Source organism: Bos taurus, chromosome 5 (genome assembly GCF_002263795.3).
Source record: "Bos taurus isolate L1 Dominette 01449 registration number 42190680 breed Hereford chromosome 5, ARS-UCD2.0, whole genome shotgun sequence".
Lineage (NCBI taxonomy): Eukaryota > Metazoa > Chordata > Mammalia > Artiodactyla > Bovidae > Bos > Bos taurus.
In genome coordinates this window covers 26,436,368-26,462,417 of record NC_037332.1, presented here as the reverse complement: position 1 = coordinate 26,462,417, position 26,050 = coordinate 26,436,368, and the positions used below count along the sequence as shown (strand labels likewise).

Here is a 26,050-nt window from a genome sequence, read left to right as displayed (position 1 = left end):
AAAGACAAAGACTCAAATGGTTTGGCAGCCTCTAGAATAAACCATCTTATAGCTGTTAGGGGAAGCACACTGACTGAAACCCCCCAGCCTGGCCAGGTACCATAGTAACCATCTGAGTGAGTTATTTTATGACAGGAGGTCCTGGTAAGGAACACATAACTAAAAAGCCACTACTAACCAGAAGAGTTTGGGAAAGGTCAAAAGGAGACGCCACGTGTCCTATCACCTCCCAGAATCCTTCTTGCTGACATCTATCTGAGCTGAGCAATGTGTGCACCACCAGGAAGGACTCTGAGTCAGAACAATTGGCCAAAGACAACCAGGAAATGAATCCCACACCATAAAATCCAAGACTGCTAGCCATGTGGCAGAGCAGTCCTCTTGGGTTCCCGTACCCTACTGCTCTCCGCCCGGCCCTCCTTCCCAATAACGTCTCTTGCTTTGTCAGCTCATGTATCTCCTTAGGTAATTCATTTCCGAGTGTTAATCTTTTGGGCCCCGGAAGGGTCCCCCTTCCTGCAACACAGGTATACTGATTCTGCCTTGCCACCTTAATTTAATGCAGCAAAAACTTCTTACCCCAATTTGTTGACATACTTGGCTGATATATTTTTGTGTCTAAATAGTTTTTAAATAAAACCAGGCAAATGGTAAACTTACTAAACTTTGAATGTTTGCTTTTTAGACATTAGAGATAAATTTTAGAATGCTGGCCACTGAATAGATGTCTATAATAAAAGAACACAGGCAGGCCGAGGAAAAGAATGGAATCTATGCTGCCTAACAGTAACACTTATCCACATGCTACTTGACTTTCATAGTGATCCAAAATAGCAACAACATCAGGTAGTGGGGAAACTGCCCCTGCTAACCTCTCCAGCCTCATCTTCTGCTGCTCTGCATCACAATTTGTGCTCCAGCAACATAAAACTATATGCAGTTTCTCTGAACATGATATGCTGCTTCATTTTTTTGTATATGCTGTTCTCTTATGTGCAGAATACTCTTATCCACCTTCTGTCTGGCAAATTTCTACTTATCTTTCAAAACTAGTTAAAGCATCATTTCCTCCATGAAACCTTCCCTCATGTTTAATAGACCTCTCAATACTTGTGAATACTTACAAGTAACTACATTTTTATGTCTGCTTCCCCTATGAGACAGTGAATATGTTGATGTCTTACACATCTTTCTGTCACAGTATCTAGTGTTATGCCGAGCACGTTGCAGATATTCAAAAAAAATTTTTTAATTAAACTGAATCCACAAAAGCTAAAGAGAAGATCTGAAGAAAATGAGAAAATTATTCATTGACTAGTTTCTGTAAACCTGTTTCCAGGCTTACTCAAGTTTGGAGGTATCTAGCAAACTACACAAAGGGAAATGCCTTGATTTTAACAATGGATCTTTTTTGTGCACACAGTCTCTTACTAGAGACCTTTGTGAAAACCAATAGTCAATTTTTGATTGTGGTTTAAAATGATAACAAATTGCTCCAATTACATAGAACCTCCATCCATTCGGTGGTAACGGGATCCTCTTAACCATCATATCCCATTATAGCATGTCCATTCATCAGTTAGGGGAAGATAGGAGAGAAAGGATAAATATAAAAGCCATTACATACCAATGGGTGTCAGGGAGGAGTTAATAAGACTCCGGTACTCCTAGTTTCCACTTTTTGGCAACAAACCACTACCGCAACATGGTAGGCCAATAGTGGCTCCCATACTAGCTCACTAGAGTTGACAAAGTACCACAAACCTGCGGGCGTAAATAACAATTTATTGTCTCATAATTCTGGAGGCCAGAGTTTGAAATCAAGATGTCAGCAGGGCTTGCTCCTTCTGAAGGATGTAAAGGGGAATTCAACCCATGTTCCTCTCCAGCTTCTGGTGGTTTACCAGTGATCTTTGGTGTTCCATGGCTTGTGGCAGCATAACTCCATCTTTTATGCCCTGGGTATACATCTGTGTCCCATTTTCTCTTTTTATAAGGACATCAGTTACACTGGATTGGAGACCTACTCTACTCCAGTATGACCTCATTATCAACTAATTACATCTATGATCCTATTTCCAAATAAGATCACATTTTGAGGTACTTGGGTTTAAGATTTCAACATGTATATTTAGGGGCATAATTCAACTCATAACAGCTCCCCAAAATATGCCCATGTCCTAATTCCTAGAACCCATGAATGTTACTTTATGCTACTGCTGCTAAGTCGCTTCAGTTGCGTCCGACTCTGTGCGACCCCATAGACGGCAGCCCACCAGGCTCCCCCGTCCCTGGGATTCTCCAGGCAAGAACACAGGAGTGGGTTGCCATTTCCTTCTCCAATATGTTACTTTATATGATGACTATATTAAAGGTTTTGAGATGAAGAGGTTATCCTGGATTATACAATTAGGCTCTCAATGCCATCACAAGCACCGCTGTTAAGAGAGGTGCTTATAGACAAAGAAAAAGGTGATGTGAAGGCAGAATCAGAGACTGGAATGATGTGGCCACAAGCCAAAAAATGCTGGCAGTCATCAGAAGCTGGAAGAGGTAAGGAGGTAAGGAAAGGATTCTCCTGAGAGCCTCGAGAGGGGTTGTGGCGCTGCCTGCACCTTGATTTTGGACTTCTGGCCACCTGAACTGTGAGCATAACAAATATGGTGTATATTAAACCAACTATCAGTAATCAATAGTCACTTTAAATGTCAATAGTCTAAATACATCAATTAAAAGAGATGATCAGAGTGGATCAAAAAACAAGACCTGGACTTCCCTGGTGGCTCAATGGTAAAGAATCTGCGTCAATGGAGGGGACACAGGTTCGATTCTGGGTCAGGGAAGATCCCACATGCCACAGGACAAATAAGCCTGTGCTCTACAACTACTGAATCAGCACTCTAGGGCCCACAAGCCACAACTACTGAGCCCACATGCTGCAACTACTGAAGCTTGCAGACTCTAGGGCCCGTGCTCTGCAAAGCCCTCACACTCCAACTAGAGAGCAGCCTGTGCTCTCCACAACTAGAGAAAGCCCGTGTGCAGGATTAAAGACCCAGCACAGCCAAAAATAAATAAATAAATAAAACAAGACCCAACTATATGTTGTTTACCAGAAACTCAGTATAAGTATAAAGACATATATAGATTCAAAGTATGGGATAGGGAGGGGACGAGTATATGCCTATGGCTGCCTCATACTGATGTATGGCAGAAACTATTCCAATATTGTAAAGTTAAACCACCACAATATTTTAAGTTCAGTTCAGTTCAGTTGCTCAATGGTGTCTCTTTGCGACCCCATGGACTGCAGCACGCCAGGCCTCCTTGTCCATCACCAACTCTCAGAGCTTTCTCAAACTCATCTTCATCGAGTTGGTGACGTCATCTCATATTCTGTCGCCCCCTTCTCCTCCTGCCCTCAATCTTTCCCAGCACCAGGGTCTTTTCAAATGAATCAGTTCTTCGCATCAGGTGGCCAGAGTATTGGAGCTTCAGCTTCAGCATCAGTCCTTCTAATGAATATTCAGGACTGATTTCCTTTACGATTGACTGGTTTGATCTCCTTGCTGTCAAAGGGACTCTCAAGAGTCTTCTCCAACAGCACAGTTCAAAAGCATCTATTCTTTGGTGCTCAGCTTTCTTTATGGTCCGACTCTCACATGTATACATGATCACTGGAAATCCTGTAATTTTGACTATACAGACCTTTGTCGATAAAGTAATGTTTCTGCTTTTTAATATGCTGTCTAGGTTGGTCACAGCTTTTCTTCCAAGGAGCAAGTGTCTTTTAATTTCATGGCTGCAGTCACCATCTGCAGTGATTTTGGAGCCCAGAAAAATAAAGTCTGACACTGTTTCCACTGTTTCCCCATCTATTTCCCATGAAGTGATGGGACCGGATGCCATGATCTTCGTTTTCTGAATGTTGAGCTTTAAGCCAACTTTTTCACTCTCCTCTTTCACTTTCACCAAGAGGTTCTTTAGTTCCTCTTTGCTTTCTGTCATAAGGGTGATGTCATCTGCGTATCTGAGGCTATTGATATTTCTCCTAGCAATCTTGATTCCAGCTTGTGCTTCATCCAGTCCAGCATTCCACATGATGTATTCTGCATATAAGTTAAATAAGCAGGGTGACAATATACAGCCTTGATGTACTCCCTTCCCAATTTGGAACCAGTCTGTTGTTCCATGTCCAGTTCTAACTGTTGCTTCTTGACCTGCATACAGATTTCTCAGGAGGCAGGTCAAGTGGTCTGGTATTCCCATCTCTTGAAGGATTTCCCAGTTTATTGTGATCTACACAGTCAAAGGCTTTAGAGTAGTCAATGAAGCAGAAGTAGATATTCTTCTGGAATTCTCTTGCTTTTTCTATTATCCAACAGATGTTGGCAATTTGACCTCTGGTAAGACTAGGGATCTCTTCAAGAAAATCAGAGATACCAAAGGAACATTTCATGCAAAGATGGGCTCAATAAAGGACAGAAATGGTATGGACCTAAGAGAAGCAGAAGATATTAAGAAGAGATGACAAGAATACACAGAAGAACTGTACAAAAAAGATCTTCACGACCCAGATAATCACAATAGTGTGATCACTGACCTAGAGCCAGACATCCTGGAATGTGAAGTCAAGTGGGCCTTAGAAAGCATCACTACAAACAAAGCTAGTGGAGGTGATGGAATTCCAGTGGAGCTATTTCAAATCCTGAAAGATGATGCTGTGAAAGTGCTGCACTCAATATGCCAGCAAATTTGGAAAACTCAGCAGTGGCCACAGGACTGGAAAAGGTCAGTTTTCATTCCAATCCCAAAGAAAGGCAATGCCAAAGAATGCTCAAACTACTGCACAATTGCACTCATCTCACACACTAGTAAAGTAATGCTCAAAATTCTCCAAGCCAGGCTTCAGCAATATGTGAACCGTGAACTTCCTGATGTTCAAGCTGGTTTTAGAAAAGGCAGAGGAACCAGAGATCAAATTGCCAACATCCGCTGGATCATGGAAAAAGCAATTGGGTGGTAGTTTGAACATTCTTTGGCATTGCTTTTCTTTGGGATTGGAATGAAAACTGACCTTTTCCAGTCCTGTGGCCACTGCTGAGTTTTCCAAATTTGCTGGCATATTGAGTGCAGCACTTAACAGCATCATCTTTTAGGATTTGAAATAGCTCAGCCGGAATTCCATCCCCTCCATTAGCTTTGTTCATAGTGATGCTTCCTAAGGCCCACTTGACTTCACACTCCAGGATGTCTGGCTCTACGTGAGTGATCACACCATCGTGGTTATCTGGGTCATGAAGATCTTTTTTGTATAATTCTTCTGTGTTTTCTTGCCACCTCTTCTTAATACCTTCTGCTTCTGTTAGGTCTATACCTACTTTCCTGTCCTTTATTGTGCCAATTTTTGCATGATACATTCCTTTGGTATCTCTAATTTTCTTGAAGAGATCTCTAGTCTTTCCCATTCTATTGTTTTCCTCTATTTCTTTGCAATATTGTAAAGTTATTTTAAATATTATCTTCCAATTAAAATAAAAATTTTAAAAAGTAAAGGAATGGAGAAAAATACCATGGTAACACTAGTCAAAAGGAAGGGGAGGAGCTATATTAATTTCAGACAGAACAGTCTTCAAAGCAAGGAAAGTCATCAGGGCTAAAGAGAGGCATTACATAATGATAAAGGGATAAATACTCCAAAAAGACAAAAAAAAAAAATTCTTTAATATGTATGTACATAACAACAGAGCATCAAAACATGTGACCCCAAAACTGACAGAACTGCTAGGAAAAACAGATAAACCAACTATTAGAGTTGGTGACTTTAACATTCTTCTATCAGAAATGGACAGATCAGCAGGTAGGAAATCAGGAAGGACACAGCTGAACTCAACAACACCATCAATCAACTGAATATAATTGACATCTATAGAAAACTTCATCCAAGAATAGCAGATTACATGTTCTTCTCAAGTTCACATGGAAGGAACATTCACTAGGACAGACCTTAACAAATAATCATACACTATCTGCTCTCAGATCACAATGGACTTGAAAAAGAAGAACAAATTAAAGCCAAAGTAAGTAAAAGAAAATTAATAAAAATCAGAACAGAAATAAAATATAATTAAATACAAGAAATCAATAAAGCCAAAACCTGATTCTTTGAAAAGGTCAATAAAGTTGATAAACCTTTAGACAGGCCAAGAAAGAGAGAAGACACAAATTACTAGGACCAGATATCAAAGAGGGGCATCACTCCAGATTGCATGGATGTTAAAAGGATAATAAAGGACTATTATGAATAATGCTATGTCCACAAACTTGATAACCTAGATGAAATGGACCAATTCCTTAAAAGACACAATCTGCTAAAACTCACACAAGAAGAAACGGACAATCTGAAAAGGCCTGTATCTTTTAAACAGATTGACTCAACAATTAACAACTTTCCAAAACAGAAAGCACCAGGCCCAGATGTGTTCATTGCTGAATTCTACCAAACATTTAAGGAATAAACTATACAAATTTTCTTCAGTCTCCTCTAGAGGACAGAAGCAGAGAGAAAACTTCTAACTTATTCTGTGAGGCCAACATTACTCAAAGCCAAACCAGAGAAAGACATTACAAGAAAATATGACTACAAACCATTCTCTCTGATGAACATTAATGCAAAAATCCCCAACAAAATATTAGTAAATCAAATCCAACAGTGTATAAAAAGTTATACACCACAACCAAGTGGGATTTATTTCAAGTATGCCAGGCTTGTTCAACATTCAAAAATAATGGAATGCAATCCATCACATCAGCAGGCTAAAGAAGAAAAATCTCATGATCATATCAATAGATAAAGAAAAAGCACTTGACAAAATCTTGCATGAATTCATGATAAAAACTCTCAGCAAACTAAGAGTATATGGGAACTTCATTAACTTGATAAACAACATCTACAAAATACCTACAGTTAACACTAAATGGTGAAAAGCTCAAAGCTTTTCTGCTAAAATCAAGAACAAAGCAATGACATGCCCCACTCTCACCACTCTTTTTCAACATTGTACTGGATACACTAGCTAATGCAATAAGATAAGAAAAGGAAATAAAAGTCATAGAGATCAGGAAGGAAAAAAGAAAACTGTTTGCAGTTGACATGATCATCTATGTAGAAAATCCAAAAGAAATAACAAAAAACTCTAAGAATAAATTATAGCAAAATTTCAGGATACAAGGTTAATACACAGTCATCATCTGTTTACTATATACCAGAAATAAACATGTAGGGTTTGAAATTAAAAACACAATGCCATTTACATTAGTACCTCCCCAAATTAAATACATAGGTATAAATCTAACAAAATATGTGAAAGATCTACATGAGAAAAATTATAAAATTCTGATGAATGAAATCAAAGAACAACTAAATGGGTATTTATTATAAAGATGATATAATTTCTTCCCAACTTGATCTATATATTTAATGCAATCCCAATCAAAATCCCAGCAAATCCCACAAAATTATTGTGGATGTCAACAATCTGATTCTAAAGTTTATATGGAGAGGCAAAAAACCCCAAATAGCCAGCATAATACTGAAGAAGAACAATGTTGATGGACCAACAATACCTATCTCCAAGATACACTATAAAGCTATGGGTAATCAAGATGTAGTATTGGTGAAAGAACAGATTAAAAGATCAATGGAACAGAGCAGAGAGTCCAGTAACAGACCCATCTAAATCTAGTCAATTTATTTTTAACAAAGGAGCAAAGACACAAACATTCTTCTCAGGTGCACATGAAATAGTCTCCAGGATGAATCACATGTTAGGCCACAAAACAGTCTTAATAAGTTTAAGAATACTGAAGTCATACCAAGCATATTTTCAGACCAGAATGGTATGAAACTAGAAATTAGTCACATGAAGAAAACTAGAAAATTCACAAATATGTGGAAATGACATATGCTACTGAACAACCAATAGGTCAACAAAGAACTTGAAAGAGAAATAAATTCCTTTAGAGAAAGTAAAATGGAAATATAAAATACTGAAATTTATGGTATGCAGCAGAAGCAGTTCTAAGAGGGAAGCTAAGAGCAATAAATGCCTACCTCAAGAAATAAGAAAAATCTCAAATAAACAACCTAACTTTATAGTTCAAGGAACTTAAAAAAGAACAAACAAGGCCTGAAGTTAGGAGAAGGAAAGAAACAACAAAGATCAGAGCAGAAATAAATGAATTAGAGACTAAAAAGACAATTAAAAAGATCAGAGAAACCAAGAGCTGGTTCTTTGAAAAGATAAACAAAATTGACAAACATTTAGCTAGAATCACCAAAAAAAAGAGCACTAAATAAAGCAACAAGAAAAACCAAACAGAAATGAAAGAGGAGACAGTACAAGTGATACCTCAGAAATACAAAGTATCATATGAGACTACTACAAACAACTGTAAGTCAACAAACTGGACAACCTAAGAGATATGGATAAATTCCTAAAAACATACAAGTATCCAAGACTGAGTCATGAAGAAATAGAAAATATGAACAGACTGTTTACCAGTAAGGAGTTTGAATCAGTAAACAAAAGCCTCCCAACAGACACAGGTCCAGGACCAGATGAACTCTACCAAGCATTCAAAGAATTAATACCAATCCTCAAACACCCAAAATATTAAAGAAGAGGGAATACTTACAAACTCATTTTACAAGGCCAGCATTACCCTGACACCAAAACCACAACACCACAAGAAAAGAAAATTATGGGCCAATATCCCTGATAAACATAAACGCAAAAATCCTCAACACCATATTAATAGAATTCAACAATACCTTAAGAGGAATCATATACCATGGTCAAATGGGATTTATTCTAGGGATACAAGGATGGTTCAGTATCCAATACACCAATCAGTGTGATATACCACATTTACCAAATGAAGGATAAAAAGTATTCCATCATCTCACTAGATGCAGAAAACATATGACAAAGTTCAACATTAGTTATGATAAAAATTCTCAACAAAGTGGTATAGAGGGAACATACCTCAGTGTAATAAAGGTCACACATGACAAGCCCATAACATCATACTGAACAATGAAAAGCTGACGTTTTCCTCTAAGATCGGGAACAAAACAAAACACCACATTTACCATTTTTATTCAACACAGTATTGGAAGTCCTAGCTACAACAGATAGGCAAGAAAAAGAAATACAAGTAATCCAAATTGGAAAGGAAGAAGTAAAACTGTCATTATTTGCAGATGATACATAGAAAACCCTAAAGACCACCAAAAAATTCTTAAAGTGAATTCAGCAAAGGCTGAGGATATAAAATCAATATACAAAAAAATGTTGTATTTCTACACACTAATAATGAACTATCATAAAGAAAAATTAAGAAAACAATACCATTTATAATTGCATCAAAAAGAATAAAATACCCAAGAATAAATATCACCACAAAAGTGAAAGGCCTGTACACTGAAAACTCTTAAGACACTGACAAAAGAAACGAAAGAAGACACAAATAAACGGAAAGATAATCAGTTCATGGACTGGAAGAATTAATATTGTTAAAATGCCCATACTATCCAAAGCACTATACAGGTTCAGTGCAATCCTTACCAAAATTCTAATGGCATTTCTTACAAAAAGAACAACCCTAAAATGTGTATGGAAGCACAAAAGAATCCAAATAGTCAATGAAATCTTGAGAAAGAACAAACCTGGAGGCATCATGCTCCTTGATTTCAAACTATATCACAAAGCTATAGTAATCAAAACTGTATGATACTGGCATAAAAACCAACATACATATCAATGAAAGAGAGCCCAAGATAAACCCATGCATATATTGCTAATTTATGACAAGACTATATAATGGGAGAAAGGGGAGTCTCCTCAAAAAACAGTGTTTGGAAAACTGGACAGTCACGTGCAAAGGAGTCAACACTGGACCACTATCTAATACCAAATACAAATATTAAAATTCAAAATGGATTAAAAACTTGAATGTAAGACCTGAAACCATAAAACTCTTTAAGGAAAAAATAAGAGGCAATAAGCTCCTTGCCATCCATACTGCTGACTGTTTTTTGAATCTGACACCAAAAGCAAAGGCAGAAAAAACAAAAAACAAGTGAGAATACAACAAACTAAGAAGCTTCTGCACAACAAAGAAAATCAACAAAATGAAAAGACAACCTACTGAATAAGAGAAAATATTTGCAAAACATATATCTGATAAGGAGTTAATATCCAAAATATATAAACAACTCATACAGTTCAATAGCAAAACCTCACACAATTCAATTAAAAATGGCAGAGGATCTGAATATTTTTCCAAAGAAGATATACAGATGGCCAACTGATACATGAAAAGATACTGAACAACACTATTCCATATCCATGGATACAGAGAGCCAATCATATATGGAATCTTAAAACAAAACAAAACCCCACCAAACTTATAGAGAACAAGTTGGTAGTTACCAGAGATGGGGGGTGAAGGGGATCCAAGAGGGGAAGGGGGTCAAAAGGCACAAATTTCCAGTTATAAATAAATCATGGGGATTGAATGTACAGTATGGTGACTACAGTTAATATATTACATATTTGAAAGTAGCTAAGACAGAAAGTTTTCATCACAAGGGAAAAAATTCTGTAATTATGTAAGGTGATGGATGTTAACTAGATTTACTATGGTGATCATTTTACAGTATATGTAAATATCAAATCATTATGCTGTACACCTAAAACTAATATAATGTTATATGCCAATTACACCTCATTTTAAAAAAGAGCAAAAGCAATACGATAATCTTTTCAACAAATAGTTCTGAAATAGTGCTTTTCAACAACTTGAAATCCATAAGCAAAAATGTGAATATAGATACAGACTTTAAAACCTTTTGCAAACTAATTCAGAATGGATCATAAACATAAATGTGAAACACAAAACTATAAAACTCCCAAAAGATAACATAGGAAAAAACCTAGTATAATCTTGGGTTTGGCAATGACTTTAGAGGTAACATCAAAGGCATGATCAATGAAAGGAATAATTGATAAGTTGGACTTTGTTAAATAAAAACTTGTGTTCTGTGAAAAACAATGTCAAGAGAATGAGAAGGAAAGCTTCAGCTGAGAGAAAGTATTTGCAAAAGACACATTTGATAAAGGACTGCTATCATACATATAGAACTCTTAAATCTCAACAATAAGGATGGGGCTTCCCTATTGGCCCAGTGGTTAGGACTCTGCACTTCCACTGCAGGGGGTGTGGGTTTGATCTCTGGTTGGGGAACTAAGATCTCACATGCTGCTCAGTGCAGCAAAAAACAAACAAACAAAAACTCAATAATAAGGAAACAAACAACCAAATTAAAAAACAGGCCAAAGACCTTAACAGACATCTCACCAAAGATATACAGATAGCAAACAAAAAACCTATAAAGAGATGTTGCACATCGTATGACGTCAGCAAAATGCAAATTAAAACAACAAGCGTATACCACCACACATCTATATTACTGGCCCAAATCTGGATCACTGACAACACCAAATACTGACAAGGGTGTGACGCAAAAGGAACTCTCATTCATTGCTGGTGGGAATGAAAAGGGACAGAGTCACTTTGGAAGACAATTTGGCAGTCTCTTGAAAACTTACATCCACACAAAAACCTGCACATGGATTTTTACAGCAGCTTTATTCACAACTGCCATGACTTGGAAGCAACCAAGATATCCTTCAGTAGGTTAATGGATAAATAAACTGTGGTACATCCAGACAAAGGACTATTACTCATTGCTAAAAAGAATTGAGGTACCAAGCCATGGAAAGACATGAAGGAATCTTAAGCATTTTAAGTAAAAGATGGCAATCTGAAAAAACCTACATACTATATGATTCCAGCTATGTGGCTTTTTGGAAAAGGCACAGCTATGGAGACAGCAAAAAGACAGTGGTTGCTTGGAGTGGTGGGGGGGATGAGGGGAAAATGAATAGGTGGAGCACAGAGGATTTTTATGGCAGTGAAACTATTCTGTGTGATAATATAATGATGACTATATGTCATTATATATTTTCCAAACCCATCAAATGCACACCAAGAGTGAACTCTTAGGTGAGCTGTGGACTTTGGGTGATTATGGCGTGTCAGTGGAGGTTCATTAGTTGAAACAAATATGCCACTCTGGTGGGGCGTGCTGACCACAGGAAAGGCTACGTCTGTAGGGAAGCAGGGAGTATATGGGGAATCGCTGTACCGTCCTCTCAATTTTGCTGGAAAGCAATCTTAAACATTTTTGGAAACCACCAAGAAAAGTAAATTGTTCCAAGTTTATTCTCAGAGTGCTTAGAAAAGAGCCTGAAAAATTAAGCCTGAAGTAGAATGAATACTCATTGCTTGTATTTCAAATGTGAAGACAGAAAAGCATGGTATAGCAGAAAGTCCAGCTTTCAAACAAGAACTGTTGTGTCTGTGACAGAGCTCCAATCTAATTATGCCCTAGCCACTGATTTTTCTATCACCACTTCCCCTTTGTTTCAGAGACAGCATCCACGACCTTCTGTCCATGTGGTGGAGGAAGAAATTGCTTCCCAGAAAGGCTTAGCCCACTGCATTTTACTAGATAAAGAAAAAACAAAAAGCCATTCGACTCTGACAAGCCGATTATTGTCTATGGAGGAGTAAAATGCCTCCCTTAGGACTGCAAGGTACAATATGTTCAAACCTTTAACCACTGCTCTGCCATGAGCTGCTATACGTGCTCATACATAGAGCTGCACACAACTCTCTCCTCTGAGCAGTCACATGCATAACTGAAAGTACAAGCCTCCAAGAAGCCCTGTCTGGCTGTAGCTTTAAATGCATATAAAGTAAAATTAAAAGAATGATGAAATAGTCTCCCCTTTTCACTTTTGCAATTATCTAGGTAAAAATTAAAAGGGAGGAAAAGAAAGACTGAAGAGGGAATAGGCAAATTACTGAATCTAACATGATGCCTTAGAGAACATATGTAGACATCTAGACCCCAGAAAATTTTAGAGTAACTACTTTTACTGTTCCCTTTCAACACCGTTTAAGTGGACTGCAGTCTCTTCCTTAATCCCAAGAAATACCTGAAACTGAATAAACGTTAACACAGTGAAAAAAATTAATGCACACAGATTGCCACCATGTAAAAAAAAAAAAAATGATGCTCACTTAACTGACAAATGTCTGTAATATTATTTGCCCACTCTGGTATTATACAGTTATCTCCACCTACACACCACAACAGATCTTTAAAACAATCTCAACAACTCTCTTCACTTGAGTCAAATAACCTATGGCAGTGAAAGATTTTTGTTGCTGTTGTTGTTTTCGTCAGTAAGCTTAAGAATGGAGATACAAAAAGGAGGTAACTGAGGTTAGCATTAAAATGTAGGGCCTTTTTCTTTAAAAAAAAAAAAAAAAATCATCTATCCTGCTAAGCTGTCACTGTCTACCTGATAACCTCTTAGGAGCCAAGTTTGCAGTTTCTGTTTGATAGGTTGTTGCTCTGAATCACCTCTCCTTTGTATTTACAATTTTACAGAAACTCTTGGCAGGAGACAGACAGACAGACAGACACACACACACATGCACACAACTTGTGTGTGCATTGTCAGAGGTATCCAACAAAATAAACAAATGAGATCTCTGGACATCCAGAGTTATCATTTTGATAGTTTGTGACCTTGCCCAATAAGGAAGGCTTTCTCAGCTCTGAAGCCAAGAATTTGACTTCATTGTCAGAGGTAGAAAAGAAAAGACTCCAGTCAGACATATCCTGCAGCTGAATGTAGAATTAGTTTCACACAGTCCACAGTTATATAATGAATCACTATCAGAATCAAGAAGGAAATGTACATTTTAAGCAACTTTCCAGTAAAGGATGAAGACATTCAGACAAAACATACAAAGAATACCTTTGCTAAAAACATCAACTATAGAGTCGGACACGACTGAGCGACTGATCTGATCTGATCTGATCTGATAAGACTCTCCAATCTCTTTTGATCCTTTATGTGTTCATGTACATATTTTTTAAATCACAAATTATTTCACATAAATATTTCCATGTATCTACTTGGTTATGTGATTCCACTTCCAATGATAAAATGTCCACTGCATCAACACACCACAGTTCATAAGAGAAAAGGAGAAAGTAGATCCATGGAAGTGTTACGAAGTCAAAGAAGGAAAGAATGTGAGATCTGAGTGGAGACGAATTCTATTAGTCAACAAGTTAAGACCTTCCATGCAATCATACCTCCAGAAAGTCAGAAAATAAATGCACTATCAACCACTAGGCAGATCACATATCTCGCTACACTGGCAAGTAAGTATTAGTCGCTCAGTCGTGCCCGACTCTTGGCGACCCCAGGACTGCAGCCCGCCAGGCTCCACTGTCCATGTGATTTTCCAGGCAAGGACACTGGAGTGGGTTGCCATTTCCTTCTCCAGGGGATCTTCCCAACCCAGGGTTCGAACCCGGGTCTCCGGTACTGCAGGCAGATTCTTTACTGACTGATACTACACTGGTAATACACTCCAAATCAAACTGTAATTCCACCTTAGTCATGTTTCCTCTTGCTACCAATCAGTATTACAGCCACAATAACAAAAGCCCCACTGCTACATGGCACTATATAAAGCAAGACACCCAGATACCATCCTCTGCATCTTACAGCCATAAAACTAAGAAGGGAAAGAAGGGAATATAAAACAGGAAGTGACTAAGTCTACGATTCACAAAGATGACACCACAGTGTATCTTTGGGCCTATTAGTGGGGAAGGCTGAAGCTATGGTTTTTAGGTCACAGTTTTCTAGTTCTATCTACATTTCTGGTTAGTCAAGAATTGGTTTTCTTGCCCATCCTAAAATCATGCCCCTGCTACTAAACAGTGGCTGTTTGCCTCACAGAGAGTTAGATACATCTCAGCAGCATTCCCAGGCAGATAAAAAAATGCAGATTAATAAGGCTGTGGCAGTTGCATAGATGGCTCTTCATTTTAGTAAGAACTCTTATCTCTTCATACAGGCAGAGCTCAGCTGTTGATCCAGCTCTCTCTGGTATGGCAGCCAGATGTCTGTCTAGATCAGTAACAAACTACAGCTAGGACTTAAACTTAAGAGACTGCATTTGGAGCAGTGCAAAAAACCCCACCACTTCTTTTCTTGTTCTGTGCTAGGTGTGCATATTTACATGTTTATGGGAAAGAATAAGGCAGCAATTTACCCTAGAAAAAGTGGTCTGAAGTCTGTCTGGCCTTATAGGTCCATCACAAAGTACTATATGACCTTGTACAAGTTATTTAACTTCTCTGAGCCTTAATTTTCTCCTCTGTATTGTAAAATGAAGATAATATTATACTGTCCCTCAGGGGATTTCTAGGCTAAATAAAATAATATCTGTAAACTACTTCTGCACAGTATGTAAGAGCTCAGTTAGCTTTAGTTATTATTATTCTGCTGTTATTAGACATGGATAAAGTTAAACCATTTTCTTTGCTTTTCTTCTCTCCCATTTCCCCCATATGATCTCCACATAATTCCTGTACATTATATAAACACAATATTTCCTCTAAGTTGTAGATGTATGTATGCATACATACAATGTTGGTCTGCACTAACTGATGTTAACTCTAAACATTATTCTATAGAGCCTACCCTAGGTTAGTGTTCATTTTTACCATTAAGTCATCTCAGTTCAACAAGTAAGCAAATTAAGTAAGTACTGAGGCCAAGAATCAGAGAGGGCAATGGCACCCCACTCCAGTACTCTTGCCTGGCAAGTCCCATGGATGGAGGAGCATGGTGGGCTGCAGTTCATGGGGTCGCTAGGAGTCGGACTGAGTGACTTCACTTTCACTTTTCACTTTCATGCATTGGAGAAGGCAATGGCAACCCACTCCAGTGTTCTTGCCTGGAGAATCCCAGGGACGGGGGAGCCTGCTGGGCTGCTGTCTATGGGGTCGCACAGAGTCGGACACGACTGAAGCAACTTAGCAGCAGCAGCAGAGGCCAAGAATGAATCTCATATATAGCCAAATCTAAAAGGTAAAGAGTTAGTATCTCTATGAAAAGAGATCTTACCTAATACTATGGAGTTAACATTCTAAGTGACAGGAAACTTGAATCCCAGAACTAAAGAAATCATGTCACTCCATTTCTCCCATATTTTATCAATCTAAAATGTCCATGGGAATTCCCTAGTGGTCCAGTGGTTAGGATTCCACGCTTTCCCTGCCAAGGACACAGGTTCAATTCCTGGTCAGGGAATTAACATCCTGCAAGCCTGGAGGCACAGCCAAAATAAATAAGGCAATGGCAGCCCACTCCAGTACTCTCGCCTGGAAAATCCCATGGACGGAGGAGCCTGGTAGGCTGCAGTCCATGGGATCACTAAGAGTCAGACACGACTAGGTGACTTCCCTTTCACTTTTCACTTTCATGCATTGGAGAAGGAAATGGCAACCCACTCCAGTGTTCTTGCCTGGAGAATCCCAGGGACAGGGGAGCCTGGTGGGCTGCCATCTATGGGGTCACACAGAGTCGGACATGACTGAAGTGACTTAGCAGTAGCAGTAGCAGTAATAAGAAATAAAATTTCCAAACCAGGACAAGCAGGAAATGTCTCTATCAAAAAAGAATTAAGTTGTTTCTAATGTTTATTGGTGCCCTTAAAATTTATGGTGGTGGTGGTTTAGTCACTAAGTCGTGTCCAACTCCTTGCAAGTCCATGGACTATAGCCTGCCAGGCTCCTTTGTCCATGGGATTTTTCAGGCAAGAATACTGGAGTGGGTTGCCATTTTCTTCTCCAACGGATCTTCCCAGCCCAAGGATCAAACCCAGGTCTCCAGCATTGCAGGCAGATTCTTTATTGACTAAGGCCACCAGGGAAGCCTTAAGATTTATACTTCTTGGGAATTCCCTGGCAGTCCAGTGGCTAGGACTTGGTGCTATCATTGCTGGGGCCAGGGTTCAATCCCTGGTTGAGGAACTAAGACTCTGCAAGCCATGCATCATGACCCCCCCACATCCCCCACACACAATTTTTACTTCTCAACTAGTATCTAGCAGAAGGAAGTCAAGATAGCCCAAACAAAGCTAACAAGTAAATCTGTTTGTTTTTGACATCCTCATAAGTTGCCACGTCTCCTTTGCTCAGGGGCCATTCCTCCTAAGCCAGTTCTCATCTGCTCTGTCGTGTCTTTGTGACTCTTTGTGGCCCCATGGACTGTAGCTGGTTGGGTTCCTCTGTCCATGGGATTTTCTAGGGAAGAATACTGGAGTGGGTTGCCATTTCCTAATCCAGGGGATCTCCCTGACGCAGGGATTGAACCCACATCTCTTATATTTCCTGAATTGGCAGGCGAGTTCTTTACCACTAGCACCACCACGGAAGCCAGTTCTCATCTACTAAACCTTAACCCAAATAAAAACATCTATTACCTTATGTGGGCTTCCCTTCTGGCTCAGCTGGTAAAAGAATCCGCCTGCAATGTGGGAGACCTAGGTTTGATCCCTGGGTTGGGTACCCCTGGAGAAGGGAAAGGCTACCCACTCCAGTATTCTGGCCTGGAGAATTCCATGGACTGTATAGTCTATGGGGTCACAAAGAGTCGGACACGACTTAGTGACTTTCACTTTATTACTTTATGTAGCCAATATTACAACTGTGTTTGTTAAACTAAGTGTGATTGTCAGCTCCCATTTTTTAAAATAATATTTACTTACATGAATAATTAATTTAAAAGTACAGGAGTTTATTTACACTGATTTTTTTCAATCACAAATAAGGCTGCCAATGGGAGAGGAGAGACTTTATTGCTCTCAGCTTCAACAAATGAAAAGGAATCATAGGTTTTACTTCCTCTCACCTTGCCCAGCCCTAATACTTTGACTCCCCAAACAGTCCATTCAGCGTTCATCCAGTTCTTGTTCCCAATACGTAGAATCAGTAAATATGTCACCAGGCAAGCCAAGTCTTGAACATCAGAGAGACTCCCAGTACAGCTGGCCATGTAAAGCTCCCTAGATTTGATTCTTGTACTTTGAGAAAGACCTCAGAGCTATGACTTGACATGGCTTAATCTTCTCTCCTCCATTTCCCAGCTATTCCAAATTATATGGTTATCTGCTCACGACTTCAAAAAAAAAAAAAAAATCAGAGGAAGGCGTGATTCTATACGATATTCTGGGCTTAGACGGTAAAGAGTCTGCCTGCAATGCAGATGACCTGGGTTCGATCCCTGGGCTGGGAAGATCACCTGGAGAAGCGAAAGGCTACCCCTCCAATATACCTGCTGGAGAACTCCACGGACAGAGGAGCTTGGCGGGCTACAGTCCATGGGGTTCGAAAGAGTAAGACAGGGCTGAGCGACTAACACTTACACATTTTCACTTTGACATGAAGACAGTAAAACAATCAGTAATTAGCAGAGTCTGAGATGGGGTAGTGGATCAATAGGTGGAATAACGGGTTTTTTAGGGCAGTGAAACTATTCTATTTGACATGGTAAATGGAAGATACATGTTATTATATATTTGTCAAAACCCTAATGTAAACTCTGAACTTTGGTTAAATAAGAATGTATCAATATTGGCTCATTAGTTGTAACAAATCTACCCCACTAATACAAGATGTGGAAAGCTGGGGGTGGAACAAGGTGGGGGTATATGCTTACTCTCTTCTCAATTTTTCTGTAAATATAAAACTGCTCTAAAAAAATAAAGCCTATTTATTTTTCTTAATTAGAGGAAACATTGGTTAATAATCCCTGTCAGGTACAATGGCTAATAAGAGCCAAGATAAGCAGTAAAAGAGGAAGGCAAAAACATAAAAAAATTAAGACTATAGGGCTTGATTTCAAACTGGAGAGGACAATAACTAAAGACAAGGAAGAGACTTGAGAAAGACAACTCTTGCAGCACTTTCATAGTGACTGGTGTGCAAAACACTAAAGCAAATGTTATCTCCCTCAGAGAGAGAGAAGAGAAGCCAAGCTTATACAGAGGACTGAGATACTCAGCAGAAAAACCACCACCATTAAGCCTCTGGCATACTTATGAGTGTCACCCTGATGTCTCTCCCTGTGGCTAAGAAATCAGAGCTCGTCACTGTAACTGAGTCTGCAGCCTGTGCTGGTGCCAATCTTTATAGTAGCTTGAGGTATTTTTCAGGAAAAATCAAGGGGTAATTGACCAGTATAGAAAGAGGATCTGACCCTTGGGAGGAGAAAAGAGGTGTTCCTTTTGCCATTGGATGATTCTCTCCGGAATAACATAAACGGCTCTCAGAGAGATTATGTATTTGATAAGCAGAGCTGCAACACTGACAGCCAATCTGCTGAATGCCGAACAGAGTACTCAGCTTTCTACAATGACTCAAAGGACACAGCAAAGCTGCACATTTATTCTGCTGACTTTCCTTGCAGAGCTCCTTAAGTTTTTCAAAGGCAAAAAAGGAAGAACTCTCTCCTTCCAATCCAAGGAATTGCAAATTTCACCTGGGATCTAAAGACAGGACCAGGTGTGTCCCAATTCTGACATCATTAATGGGAACAAGAAGATTTAAAAGCTGGAATGATGGCTGGCAATTTTAGTCTTTAGAGCAGAAGTTGGTTCAGCTCTTCAATCTGCCAGCAGAATCGGCAGCCACACAGGGCACATGGCGTGCCAGACTGGGAATGGGCTAATTTCACAAAGTTCATTCTCATTCCCTCTGTACTTTCACATGACAATTGCAAATAGTCCAGATTCTTACCAAAGCACAATCTTAGGTAGCATGTTTCACTGCACAAATAAACTTGAAAGTAAAAACACTAAGAGATAAATCCCCAAACTTCCATCTTTTCTCCATGATGCTTTCCTTCTTGAAATCCTTTCCTTAACCTGATAATTTTATGTGAAGACTTAAAAAGCAAAATCTATCTACAATAAACTATTGATAGCAGCATTTCTCACTCACAATTTGTATGTCACTTCTTCGAGATGAGATTTTTAAAAGAGAAAAGCTTTCTATATATCCTAACTGGGATGTAACAGCCACGTGTGATAATTTATAGGACTTCCCTCTGTGGTTAAATAGACAAAAGAAAATTAAGCTGAAGAGTTAAAAGATACCCAATTTAAAAAAAACCTTTTTTATGTTACCTTATGGTAAGACAAGGTTAAAAACATTAATGTTTAGAGGTAATTAGTTTTATTTTGGTTTTCAAAAACATGCATTATTGTACTGAGCAAGGACCCTAGAACAGATACTGGAGGAAGGAGACTAGTAATGACAAGATATAGAATAGAAAATTATAAGCAGGCTAAACCAGAATAATATGTTCCCCCAAACAAAATACATAACCCTTTTTAGAAAAACGAAGAGGATAAAAATTAAAATGTTTTGCTCTATAAATAATATGGACAAACAACATATGCCTTAAATTTTAGCCATAACCCAAAGTCTAAAATTTTAGCTAAATGCTAAGCATTTACTAACACTTGCAACTATAACTTTTTCAAAGGGATTTATCACTTAGTTATAAAGACAATTAAGACTGAAACCTGGCCATGACCAAACTTCAGCTGAAGGGGCTTTTCTTGTATTATAAAGTCCAATTTAAAAGGGGCATTTTGTTTCATTTAAGTCACCAGCATAAAGTTAAAAAGCTTAAGTTTGCCCAGTTACACCCTTTGAGCAGAACACTGAAGTTCTCTTTCTTCTCCTATGAAAAAGCATTCAAAGAACATCTCTTGCACCTTGTTCATAATGCACAATTTATCAGCATTTTGTTTCCTTTCTAAATGGCTGGGAGGGAAGAAGAGCTCCACAGCCACTGTGCGTGGTTAGTAATGGCGCTTTTACTTGTCATTGTACAAAGCCTGTTAAATATTTACAACACAGACAGCAATAGCTAGTCCTAAACACCCAGTTGTGAGTTTGAATTTTTTTAGAAATAAATCTATGACAAGTTTTCTCCAGCAAAACGCCAGAAGACTCTCCTAACAGCTTCAAGAGACCCAGCGGGTCCAGAGGAGCAGTTATAGGCCATCTGGTGATTACTTATTATTATTTATACAGCACTGTAGATGTACACACAGATGTGTTATGAATCCACATACCGGGTAGGCCTTAACAAGGGTTTCAGACAAAATGCAACTGCTGAGCAAGTCAATCTGCATTAAAGAAACATGCTAACCAGACAGAGGGAGCACACTGACTGTTCTTCAATCTGCCTCATTAGCTGGAGGGGTATTTGATAAAAGAATGAAGAATTCTATATAATGCTGACAATATCTTGTAAGTTAACAGCCTAGCAATACGTATGTGGTTTTGCAGGGGTGGCAAAAGAGGGATGAATGAAAGACAGGCTCTCCGATCTAGAAGGCAGTATATAAACTCAGCAGTTTGTAAAAGAAGGGACTAGGAAAGAGCCCCTTCTCCTGACTACGGATGAACTGAGATGCAAAGATAGAGGATTTTTTTCCACCAGGAATATTCAGAGAACAGTTTCTGGGCTCCCATTCCAAATATTAAGTCATATCCAAGGAAAAACAAGAGTGAGTAACTGAAAATTTTCACCTTAATTTCTTGAATATAGCTCCAATTAGGTTCATACAACAGTCTCTCTTTTTGGCACACTGGAACAGGGATGCTTTTAACCTACTATGCTCTTAGTAACATAATAACAAATACAACACAAAAAACTAAAATAACCAACCACTTGTTTCTAAGGGCAAGTGTCAAGAGTGCCAGATCTGACATGAAAAAACTAGGGTTTAATTTCTTGCTCTTAACATGTCTACATTTTTTTCATCCCAGTCCCAGTTTTCTTCTTTACTATGTATAACAGTGGTCTACTTCTATTACAAGATTACATAAAACTGCAGCATTCTCAGAGTGGACTGAAAGTTACTGCAAAATCAACATATTATTACAAAAAACAAGGTTAGCATTTGGCCTAATTGTGTATAATGCAGTGTATTTTCAGCAGCCTGACAGCATGCAGGCACTCTTACCAGATGGGAACTGGATGAATTATTGAATGAAATATGAATTATTAAATAAAAATTTGAATTTTTTTAAACTCTTGGCAGGGGGTGAGAAAAAAAGGCTTATTTGTTTGCCTGAAACCGTCCTCACCTGTCGAAGCATGTAAAGATAGCACATATCACCACAAATGGTATTTATGTACCAGAGCCATTTTTTCCTATATTATTCTCTAATTCAAGATGCTCCTCTAACATAAAGAATTAGTAACAGCACCAGTCATTCTTCCCTGCTTTTCTTTTGTGCCAATGCCAGTTAATAGGAAAACTTGCCAAAGGGACAGAATTAAAAATCCAGAGTCCCATAGTACCAGTAGGGCCCACTTAATGGGAGGGCTGGGATAACAGGAATAATCTCTATAGATGTGGGTTATATAGGCAATAAAATACACACCTTTGTAGCATGCCAGCATTTAACCAATCATAGAAGCTATTTGTTGCCTCATATATTACAAAGCAATAGAGATTTAAGGGATAATGTTCATGGAGGCAGAGGATACAAAGCAATAAACAGCACTGGAGGTTGGTTAAATGCCAAGTGAAGCCAGGACTACAGCACCATAAACATTATTCCTATTATACGACAAGATAAGGAGGTAAAGAAGCAGCCCTCCATCCCACCACAACTAAGGCTCTACTGCTACCCTTGGCCTCAGGAAGGGAAAGCAAGCCCTGGAGGTCTATGAGCTAGTTATACATTTCATGTCTCAGAAAGATATGAACAGAATCTCAACCTGTACCTAAATGTTCTCTGGGAGAAGAAAAGATCTGGTAGTAGATATCCTCAAGGGGGAAAAAAAATACAGCTCCTCAGGGTCACAACTGACAGAGAAACAATCAAAGCATTTTTCCTTTAAAGGACAAAATTGATACTGAGTGGTTATGATAGAAACCTTTCTCAATGGCTAATAATGGGATGATACTAATTGTCCATTAATAGTATCTTCTCAGAGGAAATGTGTTCCTGTTCTTAAGGAAATAGACATTCTAAGTAAAAAGCTTATACAACCAGCTCAAAGACTTGATTATGGTAACCGGAAAGGCTACTTAAATCTGCATAATTTGTACTGCAAACCAGTGCCATGTGCCTGAGAGGGAGGTATAGGAATATAGAAATTGTTGACACTTGGTAAAAAAATCGGACTAGGAACTACCTGGCATCCAGTGGTTAGGACTCCGTTCTTTCAGTGCCAAGAGCCCAAGTTCAATCTCTGGTTGGGGAACTAAAATCCCACAGCCATGGGAAAGAAAAAAAAAAGTCGTGGACAGAAAGTATCCAAAAGGTTAGGTTATCTAACCGTATCCACGTGAAGTAACACCTCAAATTCAAGATTACTGACACAGACACAGTAGTAATTTTTCCTGCTTCCACATGCAATAAGAACAATTTTATAATCCACTTTCAAGTAAAAGTGCCCCTCAAAGCTTTAAAAACGTATGACTTCCTAGATTTAGAATCAAACTGTATTCCTATTATTTTAATAACACAGAGGCAAAGCTATTTACAGTTACAGAATTTTTAAATAGATGCTATCTTATAAACATTTCTAAGACCCATACACCTCAAATTCAACCAGCCGTTTACCACAGAGTAGTATCTGGGGCTCTGTTGCCTTAACAACACTAACCCATTCTCTAAAGGCAGTTCTACTAACTATTACTGTTACCACATTCCAGACAGAGATATTAGCAGGGATATTACTTTCCCCAAGTTCCTCTTCCTGAGGGTGATGAGGGCTCAGGGGAAACAGAGACTACAGGAGAAGAGGAATAAGAGAGCTCAGAAAACCCGATCACCTGTCTTTTCAGATAAGAATGCAAAGAACACAACCTTCAGCAACCATCTTTTTTTAAAAAGTACATGTAGCGTATTTAGAACTCAGCTGTGTCACATCAGACTTACTGTTGGGAAGTGGATCATGAACAGAATCCAAAAATAACAGCCATTAAAGACCTAGCAACCAAAACATGTTTACGTATCCATTGAAGGCCCGGTGGTTTTGATTATATGGTGGACAGCATAATCCGCTAGTCTATTTTAGGTGAATTTTCCTTTCACCTCCCCTTAATATTAAAGTGTAAGATGATTTCTGAGTTTAGGGGTATACAGGGTAAAACCTGGGCAGAGAACAAATATGTAAATAATTACAAGATTCCTACAGGTTTTGCTTTATGCATAGATCTCTTGAAATATAATTTGCTTTCATTCCTGCTTCCTCTAACTGGTAGAAGCCACTGATTTTTGAGGTTTCTATGGTTGCTGAGTAGTAAACATGCCTTGCGTAAATTACCATGGTCCTTATTACCTCTCCTGGGACTTATATAACCTTTTTATTATTCTTCCATTTCTGGAGTAACGACTTTGAATCAATGATGATCGATTATAAATAGACTTGAAGGCCTCAAGGAGGCTCCAGAATGAAACCGTTTTCAGGGCATATAAGGAAGCTGGAACAACAAGCCAAGGGTAGTTCACTTTACCAAATTTATCTTCTCTGCCAGATTTTCACTATTTTATATAACATAAAGTAATCACAGTAAATCTTATAGAGACCTCTCTAGAGTTATTACTAGATATTGGGGGAAACTTGAAAGGAGACTAAACATAACTAAAGAACTGCAGTCTCACATGATTATAAGGCTTTGGACATGCAAAGGAGGTAAAGGATGAATCACGCTACCCCAAAGCCTTAAGTTACAGCTTTTTATCTTTTTTTTCTATGAAACAAGTAACTCGAATCCAAAAGAAGGTAGCAATCTCCCTCAGTTCGACATTCACTGAGGGGAAAAAAAAGCCTTCAGAACCTATGCCAGAGGTTACAGGAATCCTAATAACCCAAATACCAACAAACAATTTCAGAAATGGGAAGGAGGAGTAAGAGAAGGAAAAGGCTTATGGTAAACAGAACCCGACAACACAAGAAAGAACTAAAGTAAAGAGTCTCTGTTTTCCTACCTCTAGTTCAAAAATAATGCAAAACAAAAACAAAACCCTTCTGGGATCTCACAAATCTCAGTGAAAACTACTTTTTTTCTGATGAGACAGCCTGAAGAAACCCTACTGCTATATTTTCTTTCTTAGAGAGTTTAAGAGATGCTCTTCCTATGTATTCCTTTATTTTTATCTTCCATTTTTATTTATTTAAGTCCTTGTCTGGGTAGTCTAAGCATACAACATCTAAGTGGGGGCACTGAGCAGCTTAAACAGTCAGTGAAGAAAAATCTTTTCATCAAAAGTGCAGACTCTTAAAGTGAGAGAAGTATTGAAAAAAAAAAGGTACCAGGTTTCAATCATGGGAGTCACAGTAAGTACAATTACCAACAAATTCACACACAAAAATTTGGATAAATCAAATTTAGGTGTGTACTTCAATAAGGCCATCTGAAAAGTGAAACAAATTTACTCTAATTTTCCAAGTGGCTTCTATTGAAAAAAAATTATATATATCTATATAAACCTTACAATGATAAATACTCAAGAGTATATTGGGTTTTCTTAGTCTTTTATGAAATTTTTAGCATTTATTGGAATCTGGAATCGCCCTTCTGACTGTTTCTTGTTATCAATCCACCCCATCCCGCTCTCATATTCTAATTCTTAGGAATCTCTGGAACTTAACTCTTTTCTTTTTATACTTCTCTAAAGTATTTACAATGTTTAATAGAACTAGTCTGCAATCTCACATACTACCTGTAAGTGTCACTGGACAGTCACATGACATATTCCTGTGTGTGTGTGTGTTAGTCGCTCAGTCGTGTCTGACTCTGTGACCCCATGAACTGTAGCCCACCAGGCTCCTCCATCCATGGGATTCACCAGGCAAGAATACTGGAGTGGGTTGCCATTTCCTTCTCCAGGGGATCTTCCCGACCCAGGGATTGAACCCGGGTCTCCTGCACTGCAGGCAGATTCTTTATAATCTAGCTACCAGGGAAACTCTGGACATATTCCTAACTGAACAGAAAT

General features: G+C 38.5%; 1 protein-coding gene across 6 annotated transcripts in view; it reads right to left on the bottom strand.

Moving 5' to 3' along the window:
* ATF7 (activating transcription factor 7) overlaps nucleotides 1-26,050 on the bottom strand; it is a 95,226-nt gene that overhangs the window by 52,309 nt on the left and 16,867 nt on the right. The gene's annotated exons all lie outside the window — the stretch shown is intronic.